We start from the raw sequence: 14,255 nt of genomic DNA, 5'->3' as shown, positions 1-14,255 counted from the left end.
GATGGTAAGTGGTACAGACTATGTGACACTGACTACAGAGCTCCACTACTTACTCAAGGTCCGTTTATTAAAGATGCACAGAAAAAGATGAGACAACTGTAGCATCTGCCTACAAACTTGCTTATTAGATGTCAGTGATATCACTCTGAGTGAGTTTCCAGTGCTGAAACGTTATTAATTTTCCAAGTGAATGAATTTGATCTTCAGTGGTCAAAGTGGACTAATAGAAATGTCGTTGGTGTATACCATTTTTATTAGGAAGGAAAACATTCTGCTTCAATTTAGATGCCAGATTTTTTAAATATTTATTTATTTATTTAAAAGGCAGAGTTACAGAGGGACAGGGAGAGAAAGAGAGTGAGAGCTCTTCCATCTGCTGGAACACTCCCGTAATGGCCAGGGCTGGGCCAGGTCAATCTAGAACTCAATTCGGCTCTCACATGCATGTGCAGGGTCCCAAGCACTTGGACCATCTTCTGCTGCCTTCCCAGGTGCATCACAGGGAGCTGGATTCCAAGTGGAGCAGCTGGGACTCTAACCAGCACCACATACTGGCATAGCAGCTTAACCTTCTGTGCCACAATGCTGGCCCCTAGATGTCAGTTTTAACCCTATTCAGGCATTCATTAACATGTTTCATTAATCACCACTCAGACTATATTTTCCAAAGGCTTTCTCCTGTGCTCTGCCCAAGTTCGCACACCAGCCACCTGGCCTTTCTCACCCTTAATGCCATGCAATTCATTAAGTGACTTCAGAACCTTGATAAGCAAGCAATATAAGAAAAGTACAGGAGCTGGCATTGTGGCAAAGCAGGTAAAGCTGCCTCCTGCAGTGCCGGCATCCAATATGGGCCTCGGTACAAGTCCCAGCTGCTCCACTTACGATCTAGTTCTCTGCTATGGCCTAGGGAAGCAGTAAAAGATGGCTCAAGTCCTTAGGCTCCTGGGCCCGTGTGGAAGAGCAGGAAGAAGCTCCTGGCTCCAGATTGGTACAACTCCAGTCGTTGCAGCCATCTGAGGAGTGAACCAGCAGATGGAAGACCTCTCTCTTTCTCTGCCTCTGCTTCTCTTTAACTCTGCCTTTCAAATAAATAAATAAATCTTTTAAAAAAAAAAGTAGAAGCAAAATTTTGTGGACTTGATATTTCAATACACTCTATGTACTCTTGACAAATTAATCAAATTTATGGAGATAAAGCAGCCACTCTTGACGCAGTGATAGGCGTAAATAAATAGAGATCATCCACTAATTGCTGAGCAACTATTGCATCTGTCATTTACTGTTCCAGAATTTCCTGCTTATGAAAGGGATTTGTCATTAAAGATTTGTTGCTTTTTTAATTAGGGTGATGGGGAAGCCTCAGAAGGAAAGTAAATTGGATTGCATAATTATCTGAATTATATCAGTTGGACACAGTGCTAAAACTTAAATTCATCTCCTCTCAATTTAGGCATTTCTCTCATCTGGCAAATCCTCCTGAATTCGGAGGAATCTCTCATGTGTAGTCTTGTCCATTTTGCAGTTACACTCTCTCTTCTTGACCTCCAGAGGGCGATCCTTCCTAATTTTAACAGGATCTGAATCTACAGGAAAGAACTGGGAAGTGAACCAAATTCCCAACAGGGGAGTGTTTGTGAAAACCAAGAGGAAGGAAAACTCTCACTACTGCTTCTAAGTTCCCTGTAATATCAACCCCTTTTTAATTTTTCACACTATGCTTTTTTTTCTTTTTCATTCCTTCATTCTTAGAATGTTGAACTACCTTATATTACCTTGGTGTCAAGAAAATGCTAAGTAACACACAAAAGCCCCTTCCAGCTCTATGAATTATTCCATCTTCCTGGTGAGATATATGTTCTTGGCATTCAAATAGTAAATGCCATTTGTTCTATATCAAAGTATTAACTCATTACATGCCCCTTCGCTATCTTCCCCTTCTTGGGGTTTATTTGCCTTTATTTTTAAGCACAGAGGTAGTATAGAAGGGTTTTTCCACATAGGACAAGAATAAGTTACTAGTGAGAGGTGTGCCATCTAATGTTATAAAGATGTCCACTTATTGCAATACATAATAGTTGTCCTTTATAAATTACATTTTCCAAATTTAGACCATTTTCTTTTTTCAAGATTCATTTATGTACTTGAGAGGCAGTGTTATAGAAAGAGAGGGAGAGGCAGAGAGAGATCTCTCTCTTCCATCCACTGGTTTACTCCCCAAATGACCACAATAGCCAGGGCTGGGCCAGGCCGAAGCCAGGAGCCAAGAGCTTCTTCCAGGTCACACAAGTGGGTGCAGGGGCCCAAGCACTTGGACCATCTTCTGCTGTGTTCCCTGGCACATTAGCAAGGAGCAGGATAGGAAGTATAGCAATTAGGACTCAAGCCAGAGGCCATATGGGGTGCTGGTGCTGCATGCCGTGGCTTAACTCGCTGTGTCTCAGTGCTGGCTCCATTGGATCACTTTCTAAGGGTCACTTTATTTCTCATTGACAAAGAGAAAATGTAATCTCAGCTTTAACGTGTTTATCAGGACTTGCTTCCTGGTGCATCCCATTCCACAATCCACCACAAGTTTCCTGCTAAAAACAAGAGCTCATATTTGCCAAGCATTTGTTATGTTCCGGGCACGGAGCTAGGCACTTGACATAAACTGTATAACTCAATCCTCACAACAATGGAAGAGTGTGCAATCATCCTCTTTACAAATGAGGAACCCAAGCTTCAGAGGCATTAAGTAACTTATCCAGCATCACTACGCTTGTAAATTTAACAAGAATTTAGGTCACTTCAGTCTAACACAGAGTCTGTTTTCTTGTCCACTGCTATGTTTCCAACCAATACTCTGAGGTATTTCTTTCTTTCAAGGACAGTAAGGAGAATTCAAAGAAACTCAAGAAAAACAATAATCCCCATCTGGAGAGACTGATCCAAATGGGTATGAAATATTCTAAATCCTGATTGCACTGGGAGGCAGTGTTGGGTCATGTTGAAGTTACAGGTTCTGGAATGAGATCACCTAGACTGAAATTTCAACTCCTCACTTACCAGCTTAATTACTTTCTTTAAAATGATTTATTAATGTATTGGAAAGGCGGAGTTACAGAGAGGCAGAAGCAGAGAGAGAGAAGGGTCTTCCATCTGCTGGGTCACTTTCCAAAAGGATGCAACATCTGGAGCTGGGCATATCCAAAATCAGGAGCCAGGAACTTCTTCCAGGTCTCCCACGTGGTGCAGGGGCCCAAGGACTTGGGCCATCATCTACTGCTTCCCAGGCCATAGCAGAGAGCTGGATCAGAAGTGGAACAGCCAGGACTAGAACCAGTGCCAATACAGGATGCTGGAACTGCAGGTGATGGCTTTACCCACTGCACCACAGCACTGGTCCCAGCTTAATTATTATTATTTTTTTTTTAGTGGGAGGTAAAATAGCAAGGTTTATTAGGGAAGGGACATTACTTTTAACAAATTGTTTAATGTCCCTGGGCCTCTGTTTCTTGATTTTTAAACTGGTTAATAGTAACATTTCACAGATGAGATTTAAATAAATAGCTACCTGTGATATGCTTACATCATTTGGGTGGAGGGGTTGGCTAGCATTATGACACAGTGAGTTAAGCTGCAACCTGCAACACCAGTTTCCCATATGAGCTCTGGTTCATATTCCAACTGCTCTACCTCCAATCCAGCTCCCTGCTAATGTGCCTGGGAAAGCAGCGGAAGATGGCCCAAGTACCTGGACTAGTCTCAGCCATTGCAGTCATTTGAGGAGTGAATCAGCAGATAGAAGATTCTCTCTCTCTCTCTCTCTCTCTCTCTCTCTCCCCTCTCCCTCTCTCTCCCTCTTTCTCTGCCTTTAACTTTGCCTTTCAAATAAATAAAGAAATTGTTTTTAAAAGTCTGAAAGTAGTAGTAAATGCAAATTCTTTTTTTTTAGGTCAAAGGAGAGGGAGGTTAATCATGCAAGCTGCAAGAAAGGATCAGCAACTTAAAAATATATAAAAGGAGATAAGCATCATGGCACTGTAGGTTAAGCCACCATTTGGGACATCCACATTCTGTTATCACATGCCAAATGAGAGTGCCTGAGATTGAACCCCACCTCTGCTTCTGATTCCAGCTACCTGCTAATATGCTCACCTGGGGGGCCAAAGGTAACGGCTGGAGTACTTGGGTTCCCGCCAGCCATGTGGGAGATGCAGATGGATTTCCTGGCTCCTAGGTTTGACCTGACTCAGGCAGGCAGATGCAGCGATTTGGGAAGTGAACCAGTGGATGGAAGATCTCTGACTCTATGTCATTCTGTTTTTCAAAATAAATAAGAATAAATAAAGTTTAAAACTTAAAAAAGGGATGTATATATCAGTTAAGCTTAATAGTTAAGGCTTTCTAAAGATTCACATGAATATTCCAGTTTGGATATTGGTATCTGTTTGGTTGTTTGGGGTGACCTGACTTCCTTGGGTGCGCAGTGAAAGTGTTCATAGACAAGGGAAAAAAGCCAACCTAGTTTATTAGACTATGTACAGGTTCACTCCAAAAACCAGATGCCATTGTTACTCTTTTGCAGCAAAACTGAAATGCCTTATTTCTTTAAGAACATTTCAAAAACTAAAATCATCTTCAAATGAAAAGATAAAAGCTATTGCACTAATCTCACTTCTTTCTATTAGATATTTTGTAAAATTCAAAACCCCCTCTCAGTACCCCAGACTTGCCAGTGTTTTCTGTGGCCTTCTGCCCTCTGCAGCACAGGGTAGAATCTCTCCCTGGGAAACAAGGGCCTGTGGCTTTATTTCAGGGGTGGCTCCTACTAACATTGCTCTTGACAAATTACATGACCACAGCAAATTCCATTGCTTAAATCCCTCAGCCTCTACTTACTTGCCTTTGAATTTCCTTAATATTCAAAGGCATTTGTCAGTAAAGCGAGATGTCAAAGGATATATTCTACCACCTGTTGAGAGCAGTTAACCAGAGTACACTGAGTGGGGTCCCTTAGAAGGATCAGGATCCTAGGTTTTGTTCTTCACATTCTAACTAAATTTGTAAGATGATGGATCTGTGCATCAGCAAATTCAACTTCTGAGGGGCCTTCAAGTACAGTTCTAGATATTTCTTTTATAGTGAAAACAGTTTGTTGTGATAAGAGGAAGTGGGTTGCTTCCTACACATACAAGCAGTTTAAGCCAGATAAGAGTTCATGAAGGGACAAGAATTAGCTATAATCAAATATAGGCACACCTTTAACCCAATGCATGCACATGGCAGCCTTTTACATATGTCCTTAACTTCATTTCCACTGTTCTCTTCTCGCATTAACTCTCACAGGGATTTTTTTCAAACTATTGCAAAAGTTCTCAGCCTTGTCATTGTTGACAGGTTGAGCCTGATCATTCTTTGTTAGTGGGGCTGTCTTGTGCATTGCAGGATGTTTGGAAGCATCCCTAGATTCTACCATGAGATGTCAGCAGCAAACCCTCCCACAGTGGTGACACCACAACTGTCTTCAAGTGTGGCCAATAGTCCTTTGGTGGACCCAAATTACTGCCTTTTAAGGACATTTCATCAACTGGTAATCTTCTGTAACATTAAATGTTTTATTCTCATTTGGAATGTTAGTAGTAAATAGTTCAGCTCCCTATCCCCTGAATATACTTTGCTGTTCTCTGCCAGTGAATGGAAGATGGGATATAAATATAAAAAAGCCTTCAGCATTGTTAAGTTATGAAAGCTAAGCTCCAACCAAATAGCTCTGTGTGAGCCACATCCTTGAAAGTGAAACTGAGCTTGAGTATCATTTGTGCACCCATTCTACGTTCAGTTCAGTTGTGCTGGCTTGTGCTATCTGACTCTAGCAAAGACCTCCTGTTTACACACCCTCCAAACTATCTGCATCAGGTAAGGAGTCTCAAGACAACAGCAAACAGTTGCCTAACTGTGGATCATTCCATAACTATGCACAGCAGGTGCAATCTAGGCCCCAGGAAGCAGTGGGAATTAAACAATACAGCCTCTGTGAAACCCAGTTACCAAGGAAGTAAAAAACAACCTGTATATTCAAAGTGCAGACATGTGTGGCATTGGGACCAGCCCTAGATCAGGTTGTGAAGTATGCCCAGGTCACTCTGGGTCACATGCTTCATCTTTTCAGCATCCTCCTCATTTCCAAGTGCAGTGTTTCTCCTGCCCCAGAGCTGCTTCTGAGGCGTCAGCCGCCGGGCCTGTTTGTCCTGATGGTTTCCGGTGCTTCAGCCATCCTCCCATTGGTATTGACTTTCCTGGATCTCATGTCTGGTTGACCTCACAAACGAATCTGCAGGCATCCAGAGCGGTGTTTCTACACTGGTGGTCCACAGGTCAGGTCCGCCTCCTCAAGACATATTTCTTTAGCCAGCAAAATATTTTCAAACTCTTGCATTTACTATCAACCTTTATAAGACCAGAAATGTTATCCGAAAATTCCAGCTTCTCTTGAAGAGTGTGCATGTGACACTGGTGGCACTGAGACATTCGTGGTGGTGACAGCCCCCAGCCTGTTCAGACAGCTCAGCTCACTTGCTTTGTCGTTCATGCTGGGGCCTGCTTCCCTCACTGATTTAGGGGAGCTGCCCACCCTTGTAGGAAGCTGAGTTTGCAGCTCTCCTGTTTAGAACCCAGAGATTCACCTGCTAAAGTTACAGCTATTTCTAGAAAATAGAATCAGCCAGATAACACAGTAGATAGTACAATAAAAACAATAGCTAACTTTTTAATGCTATGGAACACTTTCCATAGACATCATTCTTTCAAACTAGACAGGCATCCGATGTCTTTTATCAAGTGTTATCTTAAGTGCTCTAGTCAAATGCAGTCACAGTTTGAAGCACTTTATATGAATCATTTTGTCTAATTCTCACAACAATCATATGAAGGAGGTATAATTATTATCTTCTGATTAGGGAATAGGGAAGGTGGGGTACAGAGAAGTTAAGAAATTTGTTCCAATATCCTGCAACCAAAAACTCCACATAGAAAAGAACCAGAGTGCCTCACTCCAGACTCCAAGCCAAGCTGATCCCTTAAATTAAGTTGATTCTCATAATAACTCTGAGCAGCAATAATTATTACCATCTCTGTCTTACAAATGGAAGTATTGGGACTCAATAAAGCCAAGAAACTGTCTGAAAAATGCTTGTAGAAACTATCTACAGGCTACAACCTACACCCACTTCCTGCAGTCAGCCCAACACAGCAAGGCTGGGTTCAGTTCCACAAACCACCACTGGCTGCAGCCTTCCTTCCCTCTAAGACTAAAGCCACAGGAAGCATGAAGAGGGATTTGTTCTGCTATAGCCCCCAAACCCTGTTCAGACTCACCACAGGCAGCCAGGAAAACATTCAAACATTCCATATTCACCAAGCCACATGCAGGACTCGTTCTCCAGGGCTCCTAGCAAAACAAATGAGCTTGCTGCACCCCGTGATGCTGTTATGCTGAGGGGCAGAGGGAGAAGTGGGTGCCAGGGAGTAGGGTGAGGAACTGGAACCGTTGGAAAATAATTGAAGCAAAAAATTTTTAAAAAGTAATCTACCACCTCTATGCAGAAAGAACAAACTTAAGAATTCAGGAAGCCATTAGTTCCCCCTGTGTATGTCCACCAAATCTATAGCCCAGTCCTGCTTCTCACTGATGTCAGAATATACTGTACAGATCTAAACAAGCTTATCTCATACCTCACACAAAGAAGGGTTTCCTTTTAAAATATACAGTGGAGAGGGCCCTAGATTTCCCAAAAGCTTGAGAGTCATCATTGCTTCCCCATTCCTTTCACTCTTCCCATTCTATCCATCTAAACTGGTTCCTCTGGCTCTTCCAAACATCCCAAGTCCATCTTCTTTGTTCTCCATCACAGCTGCTGAAACCCTTGGCCAAACCACAGTCATCTCCCACCTGGATTCAGACTTCAAATGTGTTCCTTTGTGTGCTTCCTTGCCACCTGAACCCCTCCAATCTATACTGCAGACAGCAGAAGTCCTCCTTATAAAGCACAAATCAGATCACATATTTTTATTCCAATATTCAAAACCCTCTCGTCACATACAGAATAATGTCTAAACTTCTTGTCATGCCTGAGAAAACCCAATTTCTGTCTTCATCTCCTGCACTCTCCCTCCCACTTGCTAAATCATAGGAACCCTGGCCCATTTCTCTGGCCTAAAAAACCTATCAGTTTATTTCACTTGCACATTTCTGCCTTTAAACATCTTTGCTTATATCTTTCTGTTGCTGTTTCGTCTCTTCCTTGTGGAAAAAGAGAGAGGGAAAGAGAGAGAGAGAGAGAGAGTCCATCCACTGGTTCTCTCCCCAAATAGTCACACAGCTGGGGCTAAGTCGAGCTAAAGAGGGCAGCCAGGAACACAGTCCAGGTCTCCCATGTGGGTGACAGGAATTCAGTTACTTGAACCTCACCACTGCCTCCCAGGGTGCACACTAGCATGAAGTGAACCCATACACTTAGATATAGGACTTGGGTGTTCTGAACAGTGTCATCAATGCTAGACCAACTTTTTGTCCCTTCTTATTCCTTTTCTAAGTCATCTGCTTAAAGGTTTCTTTTTTGACTGCCATTTCTAAAATTGCCCTGATTCATTGTCTCCTCTGTTCTACTTGTCAGTCTTCTCACACTCACTGTTTTTTTTTTTTCTTAGCATTTAGCTCTGTCTGAATTTCTCTAATACATATATTTGATTACTAGCCTTCTGTTAGTCTCCTTCCATTAGAATAGTCTCCATGAGAGCATAGCCCTTGCTTGGGGCTGTGTTCTCAGAATCTAAAACTATGCCTGGAACACATACTACCTGCTTAATAAATATTTCTTGAATGAATGAATGTTTGTATAGTCTCATCATATTTCTAGCTTTGGGAAGATTTTTAAAAAGGGAAAGAAAACAAAGATAAGGTAGGCAGAGGGAAAGGAACATAATTATGTGTTTTAAGTACCTACAAGTGGTTGAAACAGTGCCCTGAGTGGAGTGTTGATATGATGTGTCCACTGGCTTACATGCGCACTCCCACTTAGTGCTCACATAGCAGCTGTGAAATGAAGTAGGCATTATCCTTCCCATTTCACAGAAGAGAAGGCTGAGGCCGAGAGGGGCCAGACAGCATGGGCCAGGCCGAGAGGGGCCAGACAGAGAGCATGGGCCAGGCTGAGAGGGGCCAGACAGCATGGGCCAGTCATATAGCTGGCCAGTGGCAGAACAGACTTTAAATCCAGAGACCTTCCCTCCTAACCACTTTGACTACTATCTCTGAGATACACTGCTCTGACCTTGCATCTTGGCACATTTTCCTTCCAAAAGTTGGAGCTAAAAACTGCTTGCTCTCTAAATCCTAAAAACATAATGCTCAAAAATGGTTTCTTGGAAGACGATGCTTCTTGGAAGCATCTTGGAAGACTATTGCCCTTTGGCTCTTAGTAATATAGAATATGCTGGAACAAACCATGTACACAATGATGAGGAGAGGTCAATAAAGCACCTGTTGATGTATGTGTCCATTTCTGCCCATTTAGCATGGCTTCTATATTTAGTAAGTGGTCTCCAGGAATGCTAGGTTATGATGTCTTGCACAAGGACCATAAGGTGGCCATACAGAATGATCACATTCATAAATTGCTTGTCCTATTTGAAGACCATCCATCAAGAATCAATTTCTTAAGGAATTACTCTGTTTTTAAAAATCAAAATTTCTATGCCACTAATGTAAAATGGTACAGCTACTTTGACAAATAGTTGATCAGTTTCTTTTAAAAGACTAAACACACACTTACCATATAACCAGCAATTGTAGTTTCCCCAAAGAAACAGAAATGTCTGTCTACACAAACCCAGACATGATTTTTCATATCAATTTTGTTTGAAATAGCCAACAAAATGTAATACATTCATACAATGGAATACTACTCAGCAGTATAAAGGACCAAACTTCTGGTAACACTACAGCTTGTATCAATATCAAGGGAATTACACTTTGTATGAAAAACCAATCTCAACAAGTCACAAGTCTTTAGAAATGGAAATTAGATTAGCGTTTTCCAGAGTTGAGGGAGGATGGGCTGAAGGGCAGGTAGCAAGAGGGGCAATATTGCTGGTGAGGGAAGAGATCTTGATTGTATCTTGATTGTGGTGATTGTTACATTAGCTTGAATGTATGATTAAATAGCATAGAGCTGCACAGTGTTATGTCAATGTCAGTTTTCTGGTTTTGAAATCATAATACAGTTACGTAAGATGTGACAACAGGGAAAACTGAGTGACTGATAGAAAAGAATTCCCTGTGCTATCTTTGCACCTTCCTGTGAATCTATAATAATTTCAAAACAAAATGTTTTAAAACACCATGCATAAGTCACTTTGTGTATCTAGGAAACAGCTGACATGAAACAGATCACTTATCTTCTAATCAGAACTACTAAAATTTATGGACATCATAAGGATTTGTGATAACATCTCTCAAAAATTTCCAGCCTTACAAATGACCTGCAATGTTTCCACTGAATCACTGACTTACCACAATAGTCCTCATTTTTCAGAGGTTCTCATTTGAAAGTTAATTTCCACCAGTTAACGTTCCAGCAGGCATTAGTGGCTTAAAAATATTGGTGGAATGAACAAATGGATATTAATGTAAAGAATAAAAAATTAGAATGAAAACAAAAAATACCAAGAACACTTGCATGGAGCGATGGGAAGAAAATCGATTAATAAAATAACTTGTAATGCCTGAGAATAAAGATGAGATGGGGGGAGGGGCTTCTATTTAGTGGTATTGTACTTTATGTACATCCAGAAAACACTATTATCTCCAAAAGTGAGACATTCTAATAGAAACAACTAAGATAAAAAAAGTTCTTAAGGTAGTCCCAGGAAGCTCATTTGAAGACCAAGTCAGGTCAAAACCACGATTCCATATAATCAGATGTAACAAACACCACCACACTTTAAGGATCCTTCTAATTCTGGTTTTATCAGAGTTCTGGAAGCAATGACTGAAAATGTTCATGACTACATTTATTCTAGAAGGGTGAAAAAATATCTCATCTACTCTGTACTTTTCCCACCCTAACCTAAACAAACTCCACATCAGTGTCTGTTTCTTCTGTGGTTTATCCTGTGTGGCAAGGTTGATGCCTCCACGGGCCAGGCAGGTAGTAGAAATGCATGAGTCAAACAGGGGGTTATGAGCCTTACCGTGAACCTAAGAAAATGTCTCACCTAAAGCCATTTAAACTCAAATATTATAAACAGGAAAACACACGTGCACACACACATACACTCATACACATGGTACCAGCCAACAAAACATGATCAGCTGCCGGTTTGCTACCTCAAGTTAGACCATGAGGGCCAGATGGGTACAGTTACTACTCCACCTTTGCAGGTGTGCAGTGACTGAAGTGGAGGCCAAGCTTGTTTGTTTTCTTTTGCCTCAGGAGCAAGGAGGCATCCATAATGAGGAAGTGCTGAAGTTTGTTGCCCTGAAAGACTGAGAGCTCCTCCCAAAGACACCCACTTGTTGAACTGTTTACATCCTAAAGAGTTTGAATGGGAACATCAACACACCACCAATGCAATGAAATAGACTACAGCCCTGAAAAACACCTTCAAGAGGTTAAGCACAGTAAGGTCCAAAAGGCTACCACAAAGCATTCATTAATATCCTGTTCCCTCCTAACTCATACCCAATCCAATCATGTTGATTTGCAATATTTATACTCCTATTCTTCTGGGCAATTGTGAAGAAAGGATAAAAATTAGCATCAACATGGAACAGTTCCTAAGAGCTGCTGCCAGGTGCTTTCTGTTAAGCACTGTAGTACTAAAACCCAATTATCACAAATTTAGAAAAACCACCCTAAAATTGCCAGCCATCCCCATCTGCAAGCAAAATAATCCTAAATCTACTAATACAGCCTGAAAATCTGGAAGCTTCCATTGTGTGAAATTCAGAAGCTCATTTGATCCAGAATCCAAATTTTTCATAAAAAAACAAAAATGTAGCACTATGCTCATTTATTGCTAAATATTAGTCAAATGGTTAACATCTGGTCTATTATAAAACCCTGAATAATTTGACCTCTGGTTATATTCTTGGATCTTCCTCTATAACCTTCAGATGGAATACTTCTTTTTTTTTATTAAACTTTTATTTAATGAATATAAATTTCCAAAGTACAGCTTATGGGTTACAATGGCTTCCCCCTCCCGTAACTTCCCTCCCACCCGCAACCCTCCCCTTTCCCGCTCCCTCTCCCCTTCCAATCACATCATGATTCATTTTCAATTCTCTTTATATACAGAAGATCAGTTTAGTATATATTAAGTAACGATTTCAACAGATTGCCCCCATATAGCAACACAAAGTGAAAAAAAAATTACTGTTGGAGTACTAGTTATAGCATTAAATAAGAGTGTATAGCACATTGTGAGATGGAATACTTCTTTTTAAAAAGGCTTCCTTTTGGATTTCAAGAGATCAGGGATTATGTGCATGTTTATTTTTAAGTCTCGGACTAAGGTAGATCATAATTGCCACTCTTGAGTACACACTTATTTATTTATGCAGTGACATTTGTTGAACAATCACTGTGTAACAAGCACAATATTACATACCATAAATAAAAGAGTGAGTAAAACGTGGTACCCATGCTCAGCAAAATCCACACAAAGAAAGTAGGCAGATATTGCCAAGGAACTATTTAGCATGCATTCAAACAGAATTCTGGCATCAACCATCATAGATTCAAAACGGGTTTGAAGGAGTTAGCAAACAAGGGGTCCATGGCTTGAGGTGTTGCCAATAAGAAACCTTAAGTGTGAAGTGCTAAGAGGAAAGACTCATTTTTGTGAAAAGTAAAGGAGACAAAGGAAGATACAGATACTGAAAAGAAATTGCCTCCCTGAGAAACAACTGGCTATGGCTTTTATAGCAAGGGCTGGGGAGAGTGGGGGTGAGCAACCAAACTGTAGTGAAAGGGGAGTGGGATGGCCCCTCCTGCTCAAGCAACAGACATTTTCATATATTTTATATCCAAAACAAGCTCTGACTCTACACTGGTTTCTTGAGGCGTTCTTTCTGTGTGATGGTCTAGTTCCCTCTGAGTACAAGGTTGCAAGGTAAGCATCACTGCAAAGTCTTCTGAAAACATGTTCAAGAGAGCGCACAGTGAAAACTGATCCACATTTCCTGCCACGTTCCAGTGTCCCTATTATCTTGGCTGCAGGGATGGGGTGGCAGGCAGGTAACAAGAAAAATATTTTATGGCTAGTTTTTTAAAAATGTATTCTATTTTCAGCCCACAAAAAAACTGGGGAAAACAGCAGCCTACCCACTATGCCCCACCTTGTTTGCCCTGCACTGTTATCAGCCAACTAAGTTACTGGAAAAGAGAGTAGGTCTGGGATCCCCAGCACCACATCTGGAACAATGACTGCAGGTGATCATTTACTTAATGATGGACTGTATAGCATAACATGAGGAGAATCTACAAGTAAGATCAAAAATGGAGCAATACAATGTCAAGACGTTTAAAGTGTTTCTTTTAACTTGATGAAGTGTTTAGTTTAAATGCATTAATTCGATAAAATCTTATAATATTTATAATTTTTTCTTTGAGAAGAAAATACTTCAACATCAACTTTTAATGTCACTAAAATATTAAAACTTTACTCATCCTTTGAAGTCTTTTTTAGCTAAAGCAAATGATGATGTGATTTTGAATTTTTAAATTTTTCTATAGTATATTTCTAAATCCAAGAAAAGATTGCCATTTTCCAAAGTACTGTTTCTGCGTATTTTAAAGGGTGCTTTTGAGATGTCTGTACTAGTCACAGATTAAATATACAGAAAGATATTCACCATTTTTCACTTTGATGATATCTTATAGATCTGTGTTACTTTTGTGTTTGTAATCCTTCTTTGCATACATTATCATGTTTTATTTTTCACTTTTTTACTGTAGTGGGCTTCATTATACAGTTATCCTTTGTTATCTCTGGGTAATTGGTTCCAAGGCCCCCTCTGAATACAAAAATCTATGGATGCTCAAGTCCCTTAAAATGGGGTAGCATTTGTATATTACCTATACATAATTTTTATATACTTTAAATTGCTTGTAATACCCAATACAATCTACATTCTGCTTAAATAGTTTTTTAAGGGAATAATGACAAGCAAAATGTCTGTCCATGCTTAGTACAAATGCAACTTT

The sequence above is a fragment of the Lepus europaeus genome, chromosome 1 (assembly GCF_033115175.1).
Source record: "Lepus europaeus isolate LE1 chromosome 1, mLepTim1.pri, whole genome shotgun sequence".
In the NCBI taxonomy this organism is placed as follows: Eukaryota; Metazoa; Chordata; class Mammalia; order Lagomorpha; family Leporidae; genus Lepus; species Lepus europaeus.
This window is presented reverse-complemented; position numbering follows the sequence as displayed.